Raw genomic sequence first — 24,341 nt, 5'->3', positions numbered from 1 at the left:
GTGTGTGTGTGTGTGTGTGTGTGTGTGTGTGTACATATATATATATATATATATATATATATATATATATATACCACATCCTCTTTATCCATTCATTCATTGACGGGCACTTAGGTTGCTTCCACATCTCGCCTATTGTGAATAATGCTGCAATGAACACAGGGGTGCACATATCTTTTTGAATTATTGATTTCATATTCTTTGGATAAATACCCAGTAGTGGAACAGCTGGATCATATGGTATTTCTATTTTTAATATTTTGACAAATCTCCAAACTGTTTTCCACAGTGGCTGTACCTGTGATATTTTTTATTAAGTTATTTTAAGGTGTTGTGGGACACTGCCCGGAAGAGCAGGACTCTACCTGAGTGCCTGGCAGCACGTTCGCATCACGTGACCGCCTCCATCCAGCCAATGGGTGAGTGCAGCTGAGAATTTCAAATGAGGTCGCAGAAGGTACAAGCGACAAGCCACAGTTCTGGGGGGTGAGGGACAGGCCAGCAGCCTCATGGAGCCTTGGAATGTGAGACGGAGGGCTGCGGCAGAGGTGATGGTCAAAGAAAGGTGCCTTAGAAAGTCTTTTGGTTAGCCTTGAAGACATAAAGAAATGAAAGAGAAAAGGAATAAAAATTTCACAAAGATTGGCAAATGCCAAATCATATGAAGCTGTGCCATGCCAAATAATCACCAACATTTCTATGCTGTTGAAAAATTACCTGGACTACTATAGAATGTTAGTTTTTGATTTGGAAAAATCCAAAGTGAGAGAAGCCCAAGAGAAAAGAATGTTACTACCTTGCATATCAGCTACTTACTTTGAAAGAAAAATGCATTTCAGAACAAAGAGGAAAACCTTTTCAAAACCAGTAAGTATGTCCCTTTGGAACGGATTTCAATAGTAATGACGATTCCAAGGACTTATTTGTAAAGGGTTTACCTCAAATTCCTCTTCAGAAAGTTGACCTTCCAGAACAAGGAGAATCATTACAAATAGAAGAGCAATATCTGCTATTCCTCAAGACAGATTTGATTTTGAAACTCTAGTTCAGGTGAACATAATCTACCAACAATGTCTTTCATAGAACTCTATCTGTCCATCCATCGAAGTTTAAGGAAAAGTTTTAACGATCTTGGTAAATTTGATACCTTGGACAACTTTGAAATGAGTCATCTGTCAGGAAATCATTTGAATTGGAAAGAATTAAATTTGCAGACCCTCTAGTAAATATATACATACTGAAAATGTAGAACAAAATGTTCGTCAATGGAACAAGGACAAAATTAACTTATTACCAAGGCCAATTCCCCTAGAAAGAATTACTAACACAGAAGAAGTCATTTTCAAGCCTAAATTTGAACAAACTAAAACTAAGCTTAGAGATTCACAAGGAAGAAAAAGAGAAGAGAAAAGGAAAGCTAACAGGAGAAAATCAAAATGCCTATCAAGATACAGAGAGAGAAAAAAGAAAATTAAAAAAATAATTATTTCTAAAAAATATTTGGATGACTCAGCTCCAGTACAGTAACTCTTACAATTTTAATTTGGTGTTATATTACTCCTTTCTGACAAAAGAAAATGAGAAATGATTCTAACAGAGAAAAAGTAACAATGAGTCTGAAATGAGCATTAGTGAATTAAGTCCAGGAAATGATTGCAATGGCGTTTATTTGCCTTCTAAAACACTCGCTAGTGCATTCCAAATCTCACGAATAAATGAGATGGGAGCCCAAACACCAGGCCTCCATCTAAAAGAGCACTCTACACACCAATGAAAAATAGACTGAGGATTCCAAACCAACACAAACTCTCATCAGTGCCCTTCAGTCACCTCGTCTTATTCTGAAGGATATCACCAATGTCTATTTGTCTCCTGCAGTGAAAATCAGAAAATTAAATCTTTTTCCAGAAAAGAATAAAGAAATCCCACCAATGACCTTCCCTACGAGTAGATGTACAGTCAGCATGAACTATAAGTCCCTAACTCACTTTGAAATTAAAAACAGGGGAACTTTTTAGATTTGTGTTTCTTGAAACCTCCTATTTTCCAACAATAAAAAGAAAACAAAACTCTTAAAAATATTAACCAAGTAAAATGACGCTTTTGCTGGATGGATGTTGTTGTAATTTGTCCTACACCTCTCCCCTTCCTTTGCTCAAAGAGAGAACCTGTAAGACAGTACATGAGTGGATCAAACTGCCATGAATTCTGTAGATCATAAATATTACTTCAAAACTATAGTGGAAAGATGATGTTTTATCTTAAGCCTTTAATAAATGTAGGCTAATTTTTTTCTTTTGAATATAAATAGCTGGACTTGAGAACTATAATAGTATAGATTTCTTATACTGCCTAAGACTTTAATTATAGTCAAAATGTATATTATACTTACTTTATTAGAAATCAATAAGATGTTTTAATTATCATGTTTCGGCATCTTCGTTTTTTTTGTAAGTGAGACATATGGGAGTGAATGATTTTTCTTTTTTTTTTTGGTGAGGAAGGTCAGCCCTAAGCTAACCTCTGTTGCCAATCCTCCTCTTTTTGCTGAGGAAGATTGGCCCTGGGCTAACACCTGTGCCCATCTTCCTCCACTTTATACTTGGGATGCTGCCACAGCATGGCATGATAAGCGGTGCATAGGTCTGCTCCTGGGTTCTGGGCCTGCGAATCCTGGGCCACTGAAGAGGAGTGCGCAACCTTAACCACTATGCCACCAGGCTGGCCCCAAGAGTGAATGATTTTTGAAGATAGATGGAGGAGCTTTTGAAACACCTTACTACAATATTTGAGTAAAGTAACTCCTTGACATTCAGAGTGGAGTCCACTCTAAGTTGCTTGTGAATCCCTTATGCCACTATTGTATTTAATTTCTCAAATAAAATGTGTTTGAGATCATGATTAGAGAATTGATGGTTTCTTAGGCTCAGGGTCTATGTAACTGACTAGCTCTGAACTAGCTCTAAGTATATACTGTTTAAAGTGATGCCTTAGAAAAATCACAAATTAGTATGCTGTGGACTTTCAGGATAGCTCTTATTGAGTCAAAAAATCTCAAATGTTAAGTGTGTGAATGCCAGGACATTTTGTACTTGCTTTATAGAAAGTTTTTCATCAGCCAGTGGAGGAAATTAGTTCAGTTCAGAAAGTTTGAGACCTATACACGCACACATATGTATACTATATATTTTTAAATTTTAAAGCAACTATAGTTTGTCGCTTGAAAAACAAAATTCTTTATAAGATAAAAAAGTAACTTTGAGTTTAACCTAAAATTTAATTTTTAGAGAATATTACTCTAGCTCTTTGGCCTAGCATTGGGATCCTTCCCCACATCTGGCACACTTCTTTTTCCAGCCATAAGTCTCATTGGGCTCTATATTCTAGTCAAAATACATTTTCATTCTAAATAAATAATAAAAACTGGGCCGGCCCCGGGGCTTAGTGGTTAAGTGCACGCGCTCCGCTACTGGCGGCTGGGGTTCGGATCCCAGGCGTGCACCGACGCACCGCTTCTCCGGCCATGCTGAGGCCGCGTCCCACATACAGCAACTAGAAGGATTTGCAACTATGACATACAACTATCTACTGGGGCTTTGGGGGGCGGGGGAAGGAGGAGGATTGGCAATAGATGTTAGCTCAGAGCCGGTCTTCCTAAAAAAATAAAAAATAAAAATAAAAATAATAAAAACTCATACCCTTCTATTTGTATGTGTGTTTTTTTCATGCCATATCTTTACCTCATCTTGGATTTTTGAAATACTTTCCATCTTTCAGGACCCACATCAAATATCCCGTTTTCCAGGGACTATCCTTCAGTACCAGAGCCAGTAGTTGTCTCTATCTAATCAAAACTACAACTATACAGCACTTATCCATGTACCTTAACTGTGATTATCAGTATACACAAAGCATGTCCCTAATGGACCTAACTACCTCTAAAGAAGACATTTTATCTTATTAATTTTAGCATCCTCTATAGCATGCAGTCAAGTGCCTTGCACTAAATGCATTCTATATATTTAATAGAATAGTCCAGTTCTATTGAGATAACCAACCTCACTAAGATGAAGGCACCTGCCTAGCCAGCCAACCACTCTGACGTCCAATGGGGTGCCATATGTCAAAACCAGATTGCTCTCACACACTTACTGAATGACCGATTTTTAATATTTTAATATTTTGTTACATAAACATGATATGTCTCTTATACCTTATTGGTGTAATACTATTAGTAGCAAATAGTTTAACTTTCTTTTACAGAATAGACATTTTTAAATTTGTGTTATCTCTCAAATCCTAAAGTGGCAGGAAGTTTCTAAAAGCCACCCTAATACATGCTAACAGCTCTCACCTAATGGCAGTAAACTCAGGAGACTGTGATAAAAATGCTGGTAGGTTTAGAACTACCTATAAAATAATTATAGCAAAACCCAGAAAACAATAAAAAGTGATGCCAAAGACATCATAGTCCTTCATCAAAACCTAATCTATCATGCATGTTATTCTCTTGAGGTCTTGTTCTCTGCTAGAGCTAATTCAATAAACCAAATCAGTAAATCAAGTTATGGTATTAATGACATCATGTTTTTCTAGTTCCCCACAGCATTTGAATCTTAACAGAGAACTTCTATAACTCATCTACCTCTCACCAATTGGGAGGATTATGTGGGGATTTTACAAGTTGTAAATTATTTTAAAGGGCCAATACAGAGCATCACATTTTATTTAAAATGAAAAATGATTTTGTTTTGAAGACCAAAAATAAAACTGTGGTATTTAGTTCTGTGGGCTAGGATCAAATCTGGAATGACTTGGCCAAACAAAATAAAATCAGTAAACTGTATAATTTTTGAAAGATTTGGGGTTTCAGATCTTGAATTTGAAAATAGCATATCCACCTATGTAAAGCCCCAGAAATAACAACAAAGAACACAATTTGCCTTCTAAAAAAGTTCCAGATGTACAATTTGCTTCCCCAGGTCCAAAGAGAAGGGAAAAATATCTTAAAATATTCAAGAGCTTGATAAGGCAAAAAAGAAATTTATAAAGCTGATACAAATTGAATTTTTTTACACTGCTCATATGTTTGAAACGTGATTCATTTATTTTCTAACCAAATTTTTGGGAGTGAGATCAAACAACTAAGGATACAGAAAGACAAAAGCACAAGCAGAGTCACTACAAAGGAGAGGGATTACTATGCTTCCTAGCGTGTCATCTACATTCTGGGATTCCAAAGAATATACAATAAACTTAAATTAAAAAGCAAATCAGAAATGTGAAGATTATTAAAGATACATTGCCTAAGTATAAAAGGATTTTAGAGCTATATGACACCAAACATCTAGCCCCTTGGATCTAAAAAGTAATAAATGAAACAACATTTCTACTTAATTTTTGCTTAAAATCTTCTGTTTCCATTAGTCTTTTAGATTAAGATATTAGTCAAACAGAAGTTATAATGTGTAGAAAATATCTGGTAAAATGGTATTTTCAGTAATGAAACATAATTAATACGAATTACAGTAAATGTAGGAGTTACATTTTTATGTAATGAAAAGAGTTATAAAATGTAATTACTATAATATATCAAATTATTTTCAACCTACTTAAGCTCTTTTCCTAACAAGCAAGGGAGCTCTTCCATTTATCACATCCATCATCAGCATTACCAAATTTCACCAGGATCATATAACTAACAAAATTTATTGATGTCATTCTGAATCATCTGAATTCTACTCTCTAAGCTTCATACCTGTAGTAGACTGAATAGTGGCCTCAAAAAGATAGGTCCAAGTCCTAAACTCTGATACCTGTGAGTGTGATCTTATTTGGAAATAGAGACTTTGGATCTCAAGAAGATATCATGCAAATTTAGGGTTGACCACGCATCCAATCATGAGTGTCCATACAAGTGGGTCAGAAAAAGAGAAAAGACACAAGGAGAAAGCTATGTGAAGACAGAGTTACATATGGGAGTGATACATGTGTTAACCAAATACTGCCAAAGGTTCCCTGAGCCTAAGCCACTAGAACCTAGAAGAGAGGCACAGAGCAGACTGATTTCCCCCTTGGTGCTCTGGAAGGAACCACCCCTGCTAACACCCTGATTTCAGACTTCTGGTCTCCAGAACCATGAAAGAAAAAATTTCTGTTTGTCTTTAAGTCACCCAGTTTGTGGTAATTTGTTACAGTAGCCCTAGGAAACGAATATAATACCATGGAACGAGGGTGTAAAAATGATAATGAATATCAATAATTTTTAAATTAATTTTAATTTGTTTTACCAAAATCCATCTTATTTAAAAGTTTTCAATTTATGGCTTTGTAAAATTCAGATATATAATGAAATATGTATCATAACATCTAGCTATATAGCACTTGTAAGAATCATTGGTCTATTTCAAAGGACTTTTACTCTCTTGCTGCTTACTTTGTGTACAATATTCTAATTATTAAGCATTACAGGCAGTCTTGCACTGTTGATTAGGAGTATTGCTTTTGTCATTTAGTACCATCGATTAATTAGGAAAATGTAAAATAAAATGATATGTATGTATTAGAGTGAGTCCACTTGGAGATGACAAAAAGATGCTGTCAAAATTATAACTGAACAGGGAGATAGAAGATCTGGGTTCTGTTTCTTGCTCTGGCATTTTAAAGTCATATGAACATGAAACTAACAAAATCTCAGTTTAGGGGCTGGTCTGGTGGTGTAGAGGTTAAGTTCACATGTTCTGCTTCGGCAGCCCAGGGTTCACCACTTCAGATCCTGGGCACGGACCTACTTACCGCTGGTCAAGCCATGCTGAGGGGCGTCCCATATAGAAGAGCTACAACTCTACAACTATGATATACCAAACAAAAATCTCAGCTTATTTGTAAAGTAAAACTGACAAAATTTTCCCATCTAACTCCTTAAGATTCTCTTTGAAATAAAATGAAATGTACATAAAAATGTTTTAAACATTATAGAGGTTATATACTTCAAAGTTTTCTTATTTAAGTAATGCTTTGATCATAAAAATACAAAGAAAATACATGTGTGAACAAGTGGATGTACCTTTACAAAACTGAATCCAGCTGTTAAAAGGAGGGGCTTCTCCTAAAGGTGCAAAACTAATACTTGGGCCTAACAAATTTTAAATTTGAAAATCATTTAGGCCTCAAAAGATAAGTATATTCATTTTATTCTTGTTAATAAACGAAAAAGAAGACAGCATAAAAGAAGTTGGTAGCATAACCTAATATCTTTATTTTTCACATGTTGATCTGGCAAAAGTTTTGTATGTTGATATTTGTTTTAAAAATATTTATCATCAAAAATTTGAAGATTACATTGTCATGTTAAAAATGACTATATCTGCAGGGGAAAAGGTGCAAAGCTAAGTAACTTTGTAAATGAAAGGAGTTTATAACACTAAAAGCAAAATATCTACACATAAGTACTACCCTCTAGTTGATAAAGATGTTTCCCACAAGGAAATGACTTAACAATTCTGAAACCACTATACATGTATAGTGGGATTGAACAATTAAGTAAACGGATGGTGGAAACCAAATTTATTAACTATTGGAATGGGAGGTTACAGATAAAACAAGAGGAGGAGGGTAGAATGATCCATGAGGTTTTGGATTAGATTTGGAGACAGTATGAGCTTGTGTTTAGTTTAATATCGATATGGATGGTTTCACATAGAAATATTTCTGGATACATATATATATATATACACATATGTTAGTATACACAAATATATTTCCTAGCTCTGTCAGCTGAGAGGGCCTAGAAACACCCCAGGAGCAATAACACACCTAATGCTCTGATTTTGGTTTCTGCTACCACTCTTTAATAAAAGGCAGCAGAGCTCCTTGGAGAAATGGCTGATTCTAGGACTGGGGCAGGAAATATACGAGATGAGCCTGGAGCAAATTGTAGTGCCACAAAGTAAGGAAGCCATAAAAACCGTGGGTGTATGTCAAAGGGACACAGGAGTCAAATAAAAGAGTACCAAATGGTTAAAGCTGGAACAATCCGAGCAATAAAATAAATAAAGTTGTATTCGATTGTAACCCAAAGTATAAAATAAACACCATGAGTCTATGCTGGCCCTTATCACTGTGTCCTTCCTCCCCAAATCCCATAGCCCCAGTCTAGGCATGAGAAAAACACAGCACAAATCTCAACAGAGGGACATTCTAAAAAATATCTGACCAGTGTGCCTCAGAATTGTCAAGGTCATCAAAAACAAGGAAAATCTGAAAAGCTGTCACAGCAGGAGGAGCCCAGGGAGACATGATGACTGAATGCAATGTGGGCTCCTGGATGAAATCCTGGGACAGAAAAGGACACTAGGTAAAAACCAAGGAAATATGAATAAAGTATGGATTTCAATTAATAATAATCTATTGATATTGGTTAACTAATGGTGACAAATGCACCATACCAATGTAAGATAATAAAAGGGAAAGAGGGCATGGGGTTATATGGAAACTCCCTATAATATGTTTGCAATTTTTCTGTAAATCTAAATACTTATACTTACTTCCAAAAAAATTTTTTAAATGATTATATTCCTGGAATTCTAGGGAGAAAAGCAGACTCATTCCCCCATTCCAATGACCTTACCTTATATGTAAAACTACACGCTTGCTCATGATCAGAAAAGTTATTAAATGAAGTAAACTGAGATTTGTATTTAGTTCAACGCATTGTCCTCTATACTACAAAGTCAATTTATTCCTGAAGACAAATATAAAATTCATAGGTTTAGTTTTCTATTATTTGCTGATGATCCCATTCCAGCAGACCCTGTACATAATCCAATAACACTTTATCTGTGTGGTATCATTTCATTGGAGCTGCTAGCGTATTTGCTGCTAGTGTATTTACCTGGAAAATACTAAGTAGCAGAGAATATCATATAGTACATTTTACTTTTTTAAGTAGCAGAATATATTGAATACGAGCTTTTCTAAACATCATGTATGTGCTTTTCCATAATACAGTGATTCCCTAAGGGGAGTTTAGGTGTGTATTTTTGCTTGCCTTACAGTTCTAAAGTTTGTCCTTGTAATCACTTTGCGGAGATCATCTCTCTCGTCCTTCATGACTGTACTTCTAGTTCTTACTTCGTCATATACTTTGCCAGCCTTTAGCAGCCAGCTACCTCTGTCAATCCTATTACTTCTGGGAAGTCTGCTACGTTGCATTAAAGAGAGCACGAGAAACCGAGTTAGAAATCTTGGGTTCTGCTACTTTTTAGAAATGGTATTTGAAGCAAATCTGTAACCTTTTTGAGCTTCTAAGGATAGTATAAACATATAATGAGGTATATGCTAAAGTCTATTTATATTTATTTTATTTGCTTTCTATAGGAAATGAAAGTATGTAACTAAGCTTATAAGAAGATTATTGAAACAAAAATAGTTATAATCGAAATGAATAGTAAAGATAGACAACAAACATTTATTGAGAATTAGCCCTATTTAAAGCTTATAAGATGTCTAGCACTACACTAAAGTGCTTTATATCCATTATTCTATTAAATCCCTATGTAGTAGATTTACTATCATTTCCATTGACAGTAAAGAAATGGAGCCCCAGAGAGGTTAAATGACATGCCCACATGAGATTTAGTGCTGGAATTTGTGGGGCATTATTTTTTCAACTGGAGTAGTTTGTTCATTTTATTTCTTTGCTAAATTTTAATTTTTCTGGTATGTCTGGATAATGAACAGCAAAAAAGATAATGAAACAAAGCTCATAGAATCAGCACAAAGAAGGTGCTGTTTCTTCTTCATTAAAAATCAGTTGTATCATTTAGAATGCTTTTGGCTGAAAGTAACAGAAAACCTGATTTATATCAGCTTAAACAATAAAGAATATTGTTTTAACTTGACATATAAGGTAAAGTGTGGAGGTAGGGTGGCTCTAGACTTAACCTGATCAGTGTCTCAGAAGGGTCACCAAGGAACTGGGAGCTTCTATCTCCCTATTCTGCCAACTCCTGAATCAGATTCATTCTCAGACTGCCTCATTTTGTGGTCAAATATGGATGCATCCGTTTCAGGTATAATATCTAAATAAGAAAATATGCATAGGAATAAAAGGAGCAGTTTATTTTCTGTGTACCTTCTTAGGAATGGAGAAACTTTTTGCAGATCTCCTTTCATATCTCATTGGTCAGAACTGGGTCTAAACCAATCATTGGCAAAGACACTGGAATGGCTGTGATTGGGCTAGACCAATCATGATGTACCCTGGAGCTGGAAATAGAGACAGCCCTCCCTGAGACTTGCAGAGGAGGGCAGATACCCAAATAAAATCAAGGCTCTGCCAGGAAGGAAGAAAAAGGGACTGGACGTCTAGTAGATAACTGGTCATGTCTGCTGCCATCCCACAATCCAGTGAATGGAGGAGTGAGGCTGAAACCCCAGCCTCCAACTCCCATCACTTGTCATTTGTAGTATGTTTCTTCTAGTTTATCAGATGTGGCTTCCTGATAAGAGAAATATTTAAAGCTTATATAATCAAAGGTCTTATTATAGTTTTATTGTAATAAATAAAAAAAAAAAAACCTGACAAATAACTTACAACATGGCTTAGGATGTAAAAACTACAGTTCATCCTATATTCTGTCTTGTCTCCTGTTATAATTCATGTAAGTTACTTCATGAGAATAGAAGGTCTCAAGCAATGCAGTCAAGTTCCTTGTGAAAATTTAGCCTGTACGTATGCTCACAGACTAAAGATAACTGTAACAAGATAAATGGTCAAGAAATCTGCCAGTCTGCTCCCTCAGGTATGCACCAGGATTCTTGGCACATGTAGCAAAAAAAAAAAAAGAACATCTACACCAAAAAGAAATTGGTGTGAGCCTCACTTGCACTCCCTTCTATTTGTGCGATCACAGGCCTATTACTTAGCCTCTCTGGCTCTTTGATTCCTCATTTGTAAAACCGAAATCATTTCTACCTCACCCTTGTGAGGTGCACGGCAGCTAAATGCAGGAATTGAGCAACACACACTGTTTTTCTTTTCCCTACTTTCTCTATAGAGGCTCTTCCCAGAGCCTCAGGCGCATTTCAAGCAATTCTTATGCTTCATTTGCCATGCCAGGTCAGGCAAGAAAAGGGTGTGAACAGAATAGATGAGATAGTCTGAAGCACACGGATATAAAAGAAAGAGAGTGAGAACCTCAAGTGGGACCTAAGTTAATGATATTCAGTAGAAATACCTGAAATGTGAAATCTGAGGACTGTTGGATCATTGACTTTGCCAACGGCATCTTTGACTTTAATTGCATCCAATATCCCTTTGTACATTTGGGATGGAAACGCCTTGATATGTGTGATGGTTAATTTTGTGTGAACTTGGCTGGGCTACAGTGCCAAGATATTTGGTCAAACACTATTCTGGATGTTTCTGGGAAGGTGTTTTTTGGATGAGATTAACATTTAAATCAGTAAACTTTGAGTAAAGCAGATTGCCCTCCATAAGGTGGGTGGATCTCATCCAATCAGTTGAAGGCTTTATTCGAAAAAGACTGACCTCCCCTGTGAGCAAGAAGGAATTCTGCCAGAATTCTGCCTTTGGACTCGAACTGCAAGTCCTTCCTGAGTCTCCAGCCTGCTGGCCTACCCTATGAGATTTTGGACTCACCAAAATTCCACAATCGTGTGAGCCAATTCCTTAAAATAAATCTCTCTCTTTCTATATTAATATCTATATCTATCTACATCTACATGCTGTCAGTTCTGTTTCTCTGGAGAACCCTTACTAATACAGATGTATCCTGGGCCTGCCTTGCACATTTCATGATGCAGTGGAAAGGGACATATAATGGGAGCAGAGGACTTGATTTGAGTTGGAGCTCTGCAATGTTCTAATTCTTGTTAAGTTTCCTTGATTCCTTCTTAGTTAGTTGCTCTACTCTCCCAGGCTTCTATTTTCTACCTTGAGTACATGGTGGTAATCACATCTACCTTACAAGATAGTTGTGAACATCAACACGTGTGAAAGGTGTTTTCTAATTACAAAGTATAACATTGGTCATCTCAATTATTCTTACTGTACTAAGCATCATTATTTATACTGCTTGCTAGAACAAGATCAATGTTTGACAGACACAAGGGCACTTCTCCCTAGAGAAGCACAGCCTATGCCTCAAAAACCTAAACTTGGCTTTGGAAAATTCTTATGAGAAAAATTCTAATACAAGGAAATAATATCTCCTATTTCTGAGAATAACCCTGTGCTTGCCCTTGTGTCAACCATGCACCAATTTACCGTCCAAGAAGGCCTTGGCAGATTATCAGCCTAGAATTATACTACTGTGTTTGCCTAAGGTATTGCCACTACATATTTTAATTTATTTAAACCAGATCAAAACATACTCTCTGATATTTTACCAAGGACTATATTCCTGAAAATTTCATCTCAGGATTACAGGTAAACGAAATTTAGCAAGCTGACACTCTATAGCAACAGAGCAGGAAAAGCTCACACTTCATTAAAAAGCTATAACTCAATTAACTGTGACTAAACACATCTTTCCGGGTATGCATTACTAGACAGGGCAACACATTCAGATTTAAATCTATTCAAGTGATACATTAACAGAATTTTGCTCCTCAAATCAATTTACCTCACACACAAAAATTCCATTTGGCGGTTGGGAACAGTCCGTCATAGAACATTCTCTAGTGATTTTTTTTTTTTTTTTTCTGTCAAGGCTTCCTTGCTTTCTCTCTCCCTACTTTCTATGGCTATGATTTAAATGAGCTCACTGAGTCACAAGAGTATTTGCAAAGATGAGAATTATAAAGACTGTGCTCATATTGTTGCATATTATTATGTGATGTTAATTGTTTGATTTAATATTCTAGTTGTCCATGTTGAAGTTAAAGGCAAATGGACACCATCCAAAATAGGTGAATCCGTCTAGCAGACTGCCCCTCAGACGTCTCTTTTTAGCATCTTCTCCTCACTAACTCTAAAACCCAGCCACATCGGGGTTTCCAGTCAATAACCTCTTTTCAGTCATCAGCAACTTACTGAGCATTTATTATGGGTCAGGCATTTTCCTAGGTGCTGGAGACACAGTGGTTGCTGCTGAGATTCAAATCCAACCTGGAAGACTTACTACTTAAATTATAGCTAATGGGACTGTCTCATTTAGTGGGAATTCTTATTTATAGTGTATGGTGGAGGGGAAAGGCTAGAGGAGGTGGGAAAGACAGTATGTTTTCCTTCCTTCTAAAGACTCAGAGAACCCAAGCCCTTTAAATGATAATGGATTCCAATAGTTTAGAAAATCCAATGTACTCTTTATAGTCTTTGGACCTTTGACAAGATTTTTTTTTTGATCTATGAGCATCTCTCTCTCCAGCTTCCTCTCCTTCTCTTCCCGAGATGTAATGTCACTTCCACCCAGAAGTTCTCCTGTCTTTTCAAGTCTTCGTTAGATGACCGTGTTCCTCTCTCATATCCTCATGTACTTTCCTCTATCATAGAGTTATAAATGCTTGCCTTGGTTTTCTTTTGTCTTTCCTGAAAAACTGTTAACATTCTGACAGCAGGGACCATGTATCTCTTGATTGATATTTGTCTTTAGAGCACACAGTAGGCATTCAATATATATTTGTCAAATAAATAAATGAACGGATCATTAAGCCACAATCAGTACAGAAATTACAGATCCTTTTCTAAATCTGACCTTTATGTCTCTACTGCATTCATTCTTTCATTTATTCATTCAACAATTACGTATTAAGCTTCTATGTCTGTATATCAAAGTCAGAATTAAATACTCAACATGTTCTGCTTAAGAAAGTATATCTTGATGTGAATTAATTAATTAACTAGGTCATCAATTATTGATATTGAAATACTTATTATTTCTAATATACTCTACAATTTACTTCTTTTTTTTTATACTCCTCACATTTCACCTATTTCCCTCAAAATAGGTACAAGGAAATGTTTAAAAGTTAGTTTAATTCCAAATGAGAATATAAGCGGCCCAGCTTTTAGCTAAACCTAATGACAAATTTCCCACAGATCCAAATGATTGACTTCCTGTTCACTTGAGATGAAAGAAGGTCTGTTCCAATTGAAGTTGAAAATGTATTTCTAACCACGAGTTAGTTATAAAACAGGTTATCTTTCTGAGATACTTCAAGAGATACTATTGTTTCCATCCACTGATTTATCTCCAGAAATCAAAGTGTCTTGTTATGTGCCAATTTGCTAGTGCCTCGATTAAGCTCTGTGAAGTAGTAAGTACTATTGGGTTTCCATGCAGGGATCCAGGCATGTGGACATTCCATGAGAAAGCCATTGCACGGTGATTAACTCTAGGGGCTCTAGAATCAAATGGCTAGCGTTTTTGTTCTGGTTTCACCATTTAATGTGCTGTGTGGTCTTGAGCAAGTTACTTAACCTCTCTGGGTTTTTCATTTTTTTATCCAAAATGATACTAACATTAGTGTTGCTGTGAAGAGAAAAGGAGGTAATTCTAGTACACCACTTAAAATAATGCTTGGCACAAATTAAGTACTCTTATTATGAAGAAGGACTTGCTTCAGAACAGAAAACAAAGTCTTTGCTTTCAAGAACCTGGACAATTCTTCTCCTGCAGGTGGAAACCCCCAGGTATCCTTCTCCATCTGTGTGTGACTGACGGTAATTACGTAGAAGAGTCAAGTAAGAGGTAATTAAATCCTCACGTCAAATCACGCAATCTACTCTATATGAGACCGTTTAATAGCCTAGGAGTAGGCAATCACTTACTGAATATATTATTAAAGATAGATTTTTAAAAATGAAAATATGTGCTTTATTATAAAAGCTGAGCAAGTTAAAGAAAATTTACTAGATTCTTAAATGGTATAATTGTAGTTAAATATTTTCAAAAAGGCAAATGATGGGATATCGGTACAGATTTCATAACACAGCATAATATATTATTGAAATGTCATCTGTCAGAGTTAACTGTTGTTGGAATGAATCCCGTGATTCCCCACTTCCCTGAATCTGCAGGGAAGTAGTGAAGCCAGCGCAGGTTGAATTTGACTATGGATGGTGGTGCCCATTGCACCATTAGTGCAAGAAACCGAGGTAAGGAAAATAACATTGTAAAGTGAGCAGTTGCAGTAGAGTAGTTACTATTGAAAAACATATGAGGGCCGGCCCCGTGGCTTAGTGGTTAAGTGCGCGCGCTCTGCTACTGGCAGCCCGGGTTCAGATCCCGGGTGGGCACCCGACGCACCGCTTCTCCAGCCATGCTGAGGCTGCGACCCACATACAGCAACTAGAAGGATGTGCAGCTATGACATACAACTACCTACTGGGGCTTTGGGGGTAAAAAAGGAGGAGGATTGGCAATAGATGTTAGCTCAGAGCCGTCTTCCTCGGCAAAAAGAGGAGGGTTAGCACGGATGTTAGCTCAGGGCTGATCTTCCTCACAAAAAAAAAAAAAAAAGAAAAGAAAAACATATGAGTTTCCCAACAGCTGTTGGTCCAGGAGTGGTTAAATGCCAGAAGGCCCGGGTTTGAAAGCCAGCCTCTCCGTTACCAGCCGTAGACCTTAGGCAAGCGGCTTCACCTTCTTCTGCCTTACTTTCTTCATTTGAAAAATGGATGCCATGCTAGTACCCATCTCACAGCACATCTCACAGTTGTGAGGTGTAAATGAATTAATCCATGTGAAATGTTTAAACTAGTGCCTAATATATGGTACATACTCAAAAAAAATAACGATAGTTTTCACGAAACTCTCTTTAAGTACAATGACATCATTTTCTGTGTATGTGGTTATTAAAAGGGAATGATGTAAGACTCCTTCTTGTCCTGAAAGCTAGTTTAGGTAACACCTCCCCCAGGTGTTAGCCAGACAAATGGACAGCAAAGGCACTGAGGAGAGAAGCAGCAAAATGAATGGAAAGTCAGTGCAGGATTTGACCAAAAGAAGATTTTGGAAAGATACCTGTTGGCACCAGAGACTACGACTTAGAGGAGAAAATATGGGTGGTAGAGAGACCAGTTAAAATGCTACTGGAATATCTCAGGCCACAGGTTATGAAGATCTGGTCTAAGGCACTGATAACAAGGGAAAAGCACAGGTGAGCACGCAAGTCTGTCTGGATAGAGTATGGATGGGACTTAGCAATGGATAAGACATAGAAAGCTAAGGAGAGGGAGCATTCAACATCAAGCTGTGAGAAGCAGGTTATAAAAGTAATTCCAAAGGCATTTCAGAACCATCAGGAGCCACAAAAGAATTGTTAGCATCAGAACAGAGTCTTCCTAGGGGTTACTTTGAAGTAGAAAGTACAACTGCATTTATGTTCCTGTTCATATTCTGGAACGTTTTGCAAATAAGACTGGTCACAGTAAGTGCCAAAAATAGTATAATCCTTTTGGAAAATAATTTTATGATACTCATAAAGAGGCATAAACTGTTCATAATCAATCATACAAGAGTTTTACTTTTAATAAATTATTTCAATGAATTTAGTCAATAGGGAGATAAAGAACTATGTACACAAAGATGTAATTTGGACATTATTGATAATACGGGAAATGTCTGCATAGCCTGAATGACCTTCAAGGGGAGACTAGGTTATGTAGTATGTCAACTTCATAGAATGTTATACAGACAATAAGAAATTTTAATAACTCCTACCACTTACTGAGTTCACTGTACTAGAAACTTTATAGTTTATTTCATTTAACCATCATAATTCTCGACAATATTATCCCTATTTTATAAGGAAAAAATTAGGCTGCAGAGAAATTAAGAAAATTTCCCAAGGTCACCCAGCTAATAAGCGGCAAAGGGACAGGAGATGATGCCTGTGGATAGGTTGTGTCAAGGAATTGAGGGCAGTTGTGTGTGCTCATGGCTGTAAGAAGTACCCAGCCTCTGCTTTCAGATGGGAAATAGCAGAACACGGATTTAAGCTCAGTTCAAGTTCATCTGACTACACAGCCTGTGCCCTGAACACCAGGCTTACCAGGTGGTGTTTAAATGAGAAGAGATGAACATCAAGCACAGTGTATGGTTTTGACTGTAAAACATGTACACCTAAAAGGCAAATAAAAGAAGGATACAGGAGAAATGAGAACTGGTGTGTTTTGTAAGTTTTAAAAGTTTCCTTAGATATTGTTGCAATTTGGTTTTACAAAGAAAGGACATTTAAAAACAAGTGGATATTAAAGTTAAGAAAAAAATCTTTTAACTATATGTCACATACCCAAGCCTCCGGCTGATACCTCAAACTGTCAGTACATTTTAAAAACTCAAAGAGTATTTATTGAATATCTACTATTTGCTTAAGAATAAATCTGAAGTATTCCTTTAACCACCTGTGAATTGGTTCTAAAAGCAAAACAATATAAAGCATGTGTTAAATGTCCAAATATAGTTTTATTATTATTAAAACCATTGGATTCTACTGTGGGTTTCTCATGAATTTACATTATTTTCATTAATTTGCTTATAATAGAATACGATTATTTCTCAATTAACTTAAATTCCAAGAATAATCACATTTCTAAATAATCCCAGTTACAGAATTCTCATTTTTTGTGCTCCATTACTCAGCCTCTCTTCCACGCTACACACTACAAAATCAAACAAATTTAATTCTGTGAAAAAACCGATTCTTTGTAAAACCAGTACACAGAATAAAACAACAGATTAATAGAAATATTTACATAAAAATAAAAATCTAAAACTGTTGTGAAACATCAAAAGGTAGCATGTACAGGTCAGGATTCCTGGGTGTGGAGCCCAGCTCTGTCCCCTCACACCTGGGGAAAACCACTCCTCCTCTGCAGCCCCGCATCTGCACTTTCCTCATTTGTAAAATTGGGAAGATGAAATTTCCTTTCCCCCAGAGATGCTGTGAAGCTTAAATACATGTCAGACATTTATCAAAGTATGCCTGATAAACGAAAATATTAGCTGTTATTGTTAAATCTAAGTGTAATATGCTGGCATTTCTACTCCCAATATAAGTTCTTACATTTCCACAGTGCCCCCTAACCACTCAGCTGCACTTTAGCCCAAATCTCAGTAGACAGAAAACTGCCATAAATTTAATTCCAAACTCAAATTAGGCAATCTTTGCCTTCTAGGCAGAAAATTTACAGAGGTATTTGGCTAGCATTAGGTATTTATAATGTAATGGCTTAAAACTCAAAAATTATGAAAACGTTCAAGTGTTTTCAAAAAGTCAGCTTTTTTGAGCAAAAAAAAAGTTTACTTGCTCTCTCTTTTTTCCTTTTTATTCTTTTGTTAGGGATAAAACACAATCTCTGAATTTTTGATTCTTGATCCCTTTCAGGTGATGTTCTTACATTCTTCTGAATCAGCAGATTTTATATAATGATTTAATTTCATTTAAAATTTTTATTCCATTGGAACATCTGCTCTTTTTACAGACTGAAGAGATATAGCATGTGTGCCTGTGTGTGTGGGAGGGGAGGAGGGGTGGGAGGAAAGAGAATATGAGGGAAGCAAAATGACCTCTATTATCCTTTGTAGCATGTGGCAGAAAGTAATGTAACTGCCTTGATTCCCCTCTAGACTATAAGGTGTTTAAGAGTAGGAACTAAGTCCATTCCCAGCACCTGACATACGGCCTTGCACACAGGGAACATGACTAATTAACATATTTTTTAAAAAGTATTTACAGGGCAAGAAGGAGAAAAACAAATAAAAGGAGGACTGAAAATACTGAGAGAGATGAGGAAAGTTTCTGTATTACTGAGGCGAAACAGTAGAGCAGCCTTAAAGAGAGATTGTATAGATAGATGCGATAAATTTGCTAATGTCTTATTAATAAGAATAAAAAATGGCCATTCCTTGCTTCATCTAATTCATGTTTATTTTGATTGGATGAAGAAATGGATAGGTAAGTACCCACCAGATCATCAATCTTGAATCACAGATTAGATTTCTGGTGAATTTCCCAATGATATAGAAAAATAAAGAATATTTATCTTGGTGATATTGGGTTATGAAAAACTGTGGAATCATAGGGAGTTGTCAAAATACTAAAGATCAGATTTATAAATATCCATAGAGTAAATCCATCATGGAAGCTATTGTTTTTATTATGCTTTTCTATAGATTATTCTAGAGATTATTTGAGGATCATATGGCCTTACATCACAGTGTATATGATTTATGTTTGCTGGGCAGAGAGATTTTTCCTCTTGACATCTATGAGGAAACCACTGTTCTGCCAAAAAGCTTCTTACTCTCTACCCTTTTCATGAGGCAGCAACATAAAATGTTCCCAACAACATTAGATACTCTTGTGAACAAATGGAATTATAATGTATATAAAATGGAAGCTCTTCTGTGGTAACTGAACTCCCCGTTTTGTTTTGGCATTAATTATCACTGTTTGTTTCTGCCTATTTATTCTGAGGAAATCTTTGGCAAGTTTCAAGGAATAAAGCAAATAAAGAATAAAATAAAACTTTTATAACTGCGGGGCACAGCATCTTCCTCTGGTAGGCTACCCAGAATTAACAATCAATGATTATATCCTGCTGTTTTCATAGGATTTTTTAAAGTTTATCTTCCCATTTAAATTAATCATCATCACCCTCATCTAATGAAACTTAAACTTCCATTTATGTACGGCTAAGCTTTCCTATATTTAAGCAAAATAGCTAAAGTTTCTAGCTACCACTTCTTAACATAATAACAGTAATAATATTAATAAATGATTATCTATGATATTTTACAGTGCCTTATATTTTAAAAAGTGTTTTTGTATTTACTCGCTCTCAATCCTTACATCTCTGTGAGAGTAACAGAATTCAAAGAGACTGTATTTCTACAAATATCATAATCTTTATGTATTTTTCTGTAGCTCATATTAAATATTAGGCCTGGACTGATGAACTGGCTAGGACTGGACATGATCTCAAAGCTGACCGGCACATCTGTGGGCAGATGCAACTAGTCCATGGTTGGCATTGTCAGGATTAACTGGACACATTATCAAGTCAGAAACCTGGAACATGGTATTTACTGTCTCCTCAATGCCCCAAAGACATATCTTCATGTGACATTCCAGTCAATTTTATATCAGTGTATCACTTGTGCTAGTGATTTTTAGAAAAGGCTTTCCAATCCCCATTATTGATGACAATATGTGGAGTACACTAGTCTTCCTTTGTGCAAATTATTGTATATTCTTGGGCTTCTGCAGAGGTTGCAAAAATCCACCATAGCAAGCTGATAAAACAATAGTTGTTAGCTGCTGCATTTATTGTTAATATTATTAGACTTTGCTGATTCTGATTGCCGACCAACTCTGTCAAGAGCTATGGAAGAATACAACATAACCACGTGAGAGATAGAGTGGGGATCTGACTTTAGTGAGCACCCACCGTGTGCTATGAATTTACTGGGTGTTCCATTCACATTATCACATTCAATACTCACAATCATTTGGTGAGATAGACATTATTGGCTCCAGTTTGTAGATAAGGAAACTTAAGCATAGCTTTTGTCTTCAATTTGTACTCCAGTCGAGGATACAGAACAATCAAATTTGTTACCTATCTTTCAGGATATAATTAGTAGCTTATTTTAAAGAAACAGTAGAATCTCTAAATTATAGAGACTAATAATATTACGACCATATAATATTTGGAGATATTTCATGGATAATATTCTTTCCCACATTTTCTTCCCATACCTCTTGTGTCCCTTACAACTGTGGAGCCAGAGGCCTTCATTGCAGAGAGAGAAGATGAACATAGCTGAGAACAAAGAAGTTATTGCTCGACTTGAATTTCAAAACAGAGTGTTTAAAGTCCTTATCTGGCACAATAGTCAGAAAGCTGAACACTTGTTGAGATAAAGGTTTTTCTTTGAATTTCAAAAGCTAGACATTAAGAATCAAGGATCAAGCTAGGAGAAATGGGCGTAGACTGTGACTACCAGCCACAGAGTACAAATGAGTGCTTGATGATTTAATATCTGACTTCCTATCACAAAGGAAACAGTTATTTCACCGTATAGGAAGAGAGAATGATCCAAAGTAAGCAAAACTAGAGTATGGCTGTCACGGGTGCCTAATGATCATGCATGATTAGGATTAAAATCTCAGGGTGGGTGTGGCAGAAACATCCGAATAGCTTTAATGGCATCTCTTCAAGGCTTGTGCTTCTCGTCCCAAAATATAACCCTGGGAGTCTACAAGCCTCTTTAAACACCCCAACACAATTGGTATCTGAGCAACAGGCGGAGGAGGTCTCGACAGACATGGGCCAAGGGACCACCTCACAGAGTTCTTCATACCCCACTGAGACCTGAAAGTTTCTGAACTAAAAGTTTCTCAGGTGCGCATAAAGTGTTGAAAGGATGAGTGTATCTGAAGGGATGGGGAGTTGAGACAAGGAGAACATAAAATACAGATACCTGAGTGATCAATGGTCCAGGTGGGATGCACAGAAACATTAAGGGCAGCTGCAGTGAGGGCAGTTGACCCTGTGGTTGGGCACCTCAGCAGAGGCCAGAGAGCAGGAGAGGAGGATGGCATGCGGAGAGGTGCCCCACCACCAGTATGTCACACACACATACACACACAGATATATGCGCACACACATACACATTCACACAGATATACGCACACGCAGCAGCATGAAGAAGAAGGAAAGAGGGAGAATACACTGTTTTAGACAGATAAATTTGTCAAGGAAATAGAAATTTAACAAGTACAAAATGAGACTTTGTGGGATACTTTGATATCAGTTATAAATAGATTTTAAGAGTTGTATTTTGGCACATCAGAGTTTGAGACTGTGACTATAAATTTAAACCCACTAAAATATAAATTTAAACCCACTAAAATATTAAATTAAAAACATTTAGTCATTGTAGTTTACAAAACATTTCCATCTATTTATCTCATTTGATTCTCATGGCAAAATGGTGAGGTAGATATTAATATTATTATTTTCTTTACACAAATGAAAAAACCAACCCTTAGAAAAACTGCTCAGCCTGTTTCAAATTTTCTAGTTGTTACTTGGTAAAGCTAGAACCAAAATCAAGGTTTTACAATGTCAGAGCTCATACTTTCTCCACTATCCTATACTGATTTTACTTTATTTAATGTCGATATACTCAATTTAGGAAACTAAATGTTTAGTATATTCTTTCTTGTGCATCTGACAACAGGAAGAAACAGACAATTTGAAACATAGGCCTGATCACATTATGCCTGATGGAATTAATATATGTATATGCAGGTTAGTTGTCAATTTCTCATCAAGTTCATTTATTTTTTTGCTATTCATTTACTCCTCAAATATATATTTAATAGGTACCGTGTGCTAAGAACTGGGTGTACAAAAAAAAATAAGATGCTATTTCTGATATAATGCTCATCCTAATGGAAAAGACAAACAATTATAATATAACTAGCGTTTGATGGATATATATACGCAAATTACTTTCAAAACACAGAGGAAAAGCCACTAACTTTCTCTGGAATGGGAGAAGGAGAAAAGTTATAGAAAGGCTTCATGGAGAAAGTGACATTTGGAACTAGAACCTAAAGAATGAGTAGAAGTTTGCCAGTATTTCTGGCAGATAATATGGCTTGAGGCAAGGCAGGGTAAATTTCTGGAGCTTCTAGTAGCTCAAGACGGCCAGAAATTAGGGAATATAGGAGGAGAGTCAGAGCAGAAGTCACTGTGTGTACATGTAACCCATGTCACAGAGTCTGAGTACAGGCATTCAGAGATGGCTTTGAATCAGGAGAATTGTCCTAAGTGGACCTGTATTTCACAAAGTCTTAAGGCCAGAGAGCCCCATAGAGGTTGGATTGGAGGAAGAAGAGTCCAGAGGCCAGTCAGGGGCCCCTGGAGCAGGGCAGAGGAGACACAAAGAGACCCTGAACTTGGGGAGTAGTTGCGGGGCCAATGAGGGAAAAGGAATTTGAAAACTATGCAGGAACTAGAGGTCATTAAAGTAGAAGCAAAAGCATATGCATATAAGGAAGGGAAGAAGTAAGAGATTTTAAGTTTGGGTGACTGAGTAAGCAATATGAACAATAATCGAAGAGGAGTGATTGAAGAAGGAAGACATTTTCTATCAGGAAAGTACTCTATGATATTATACCATATTTTAACACACGAATACCTAAAAATATCCCAGACAACAGACAACGGACATCTAGCTGTACAAACACGGACAACAGATTTCTTCAGGTAAATATACCGAAGGCAAGAAAATAATACTTCCTACCAATAATGTTATTTAGACACAGTTGTGAGAAAGATATGAACATGTTAGGAGTGACTAGAATCACTTGGATTCTATTTTCTTCCTCAGAATTCAGACAATGGTAAATCCAAGGTTTAACAATAAATGGGATTTCTTAGGATCTTACATTTTGTTGCTTAGTAATGGAAAAAGGACAGTATTTTAGAGAAATAAATGTAGTGTCCATTAAAGCCTTAAATAACACTCAAAATGCTGAGAATAAAGTTAGATAAAAATGCCTTTTTTACATTAATTGTTCAATAAAAAAATATCTACCAAACTGATAAGACATTTTATTATTCAATTACAATAAAAAGAGATAACATTTATTAAGGGTTACTGGGATTATTTTAAGTAAATGGCATGCATCCTTCCATCTGTTTTGTCCCCCAATACCCTATCAGAACAGGATTCTTTCGCATGTTTTACAGATCAGAAACCGAGCCTCAGAGAGACTCGTCTGTCCACAGTCGCACAGCTGAAGAGAAGCAGCTCTGAGCCTGTTCCAGACCAGCTGAAGCTGAAGCCCTTGCCCCGACCACAGATTCTACAGGATGTCCCTTCACATTTTGTCTTTATAACCAATAGAACATTTATTTCACTGTGACCTTGGGAAATTCACTGCACTTCTCGGGGAAGTAGGAACTCAATAAAGCAGGTGCTGTGAGGACTAGCATTTACTAAGCCTCAACTAGCAACACTGGGCTCTTCACTTGTTGCTTCTTCAAAACACTCCCATGAGGGAGCTTATAAGTATCACGGCAGTTGTTCCCATTTTACAGAGTGGGAAACTGAAGATCAGAGGGGAACGGAGGATGCACTGGGTGTACAAAGTTTACAGCTTACTAGTAAAGAGAAGATGGAGATTCACATGACTCCACAGCCAGCGTCCTGCCCACTCCATCACAATGTCCCCTTGAAGGCAGATACAAGGTCTCTTTGGAGAACTCAGCTCAGCTTAAACTGAGTGGAACATTTGTACAAAGAAGGAGAAGAGAATAACTGGGAGAAAGTTGTAAGTGGAATTTGGAG

General features: G+C 36.6%; 1 pseudogene; it reads left to right on the top strand.

Moving 5' to 3' along the window:
• The first annotated feature begins 551 nt into the window (after positions 1 to 551).
• On the top strand, positions 552 to 2,098 carry LOC131405033 (shugoshin 1-like; annotated as a pseudogene).
• The last annotated feature ends 22,243 nt before the right edge of the window (positions 2,099 to 24,341 follow it).

Source organism: Diceros bicornis, chromosome 4, assembly GCF_020826845.1.
Source record: "Diceros bicornis minor isolate mBicDic1 chromosome 4, mDicBic1.mat.cur, whole genome shotgun sequence".
Lineage (NCBI taxonomy): Eukaryota > Metazoa > Chordata > Mammalia > Perissodactyla > Rhinocerotidae > Diceros > Diceros bicornis.
This window is presented reverse-complemented; position numbering and strand designations above follow the sequence as displayed.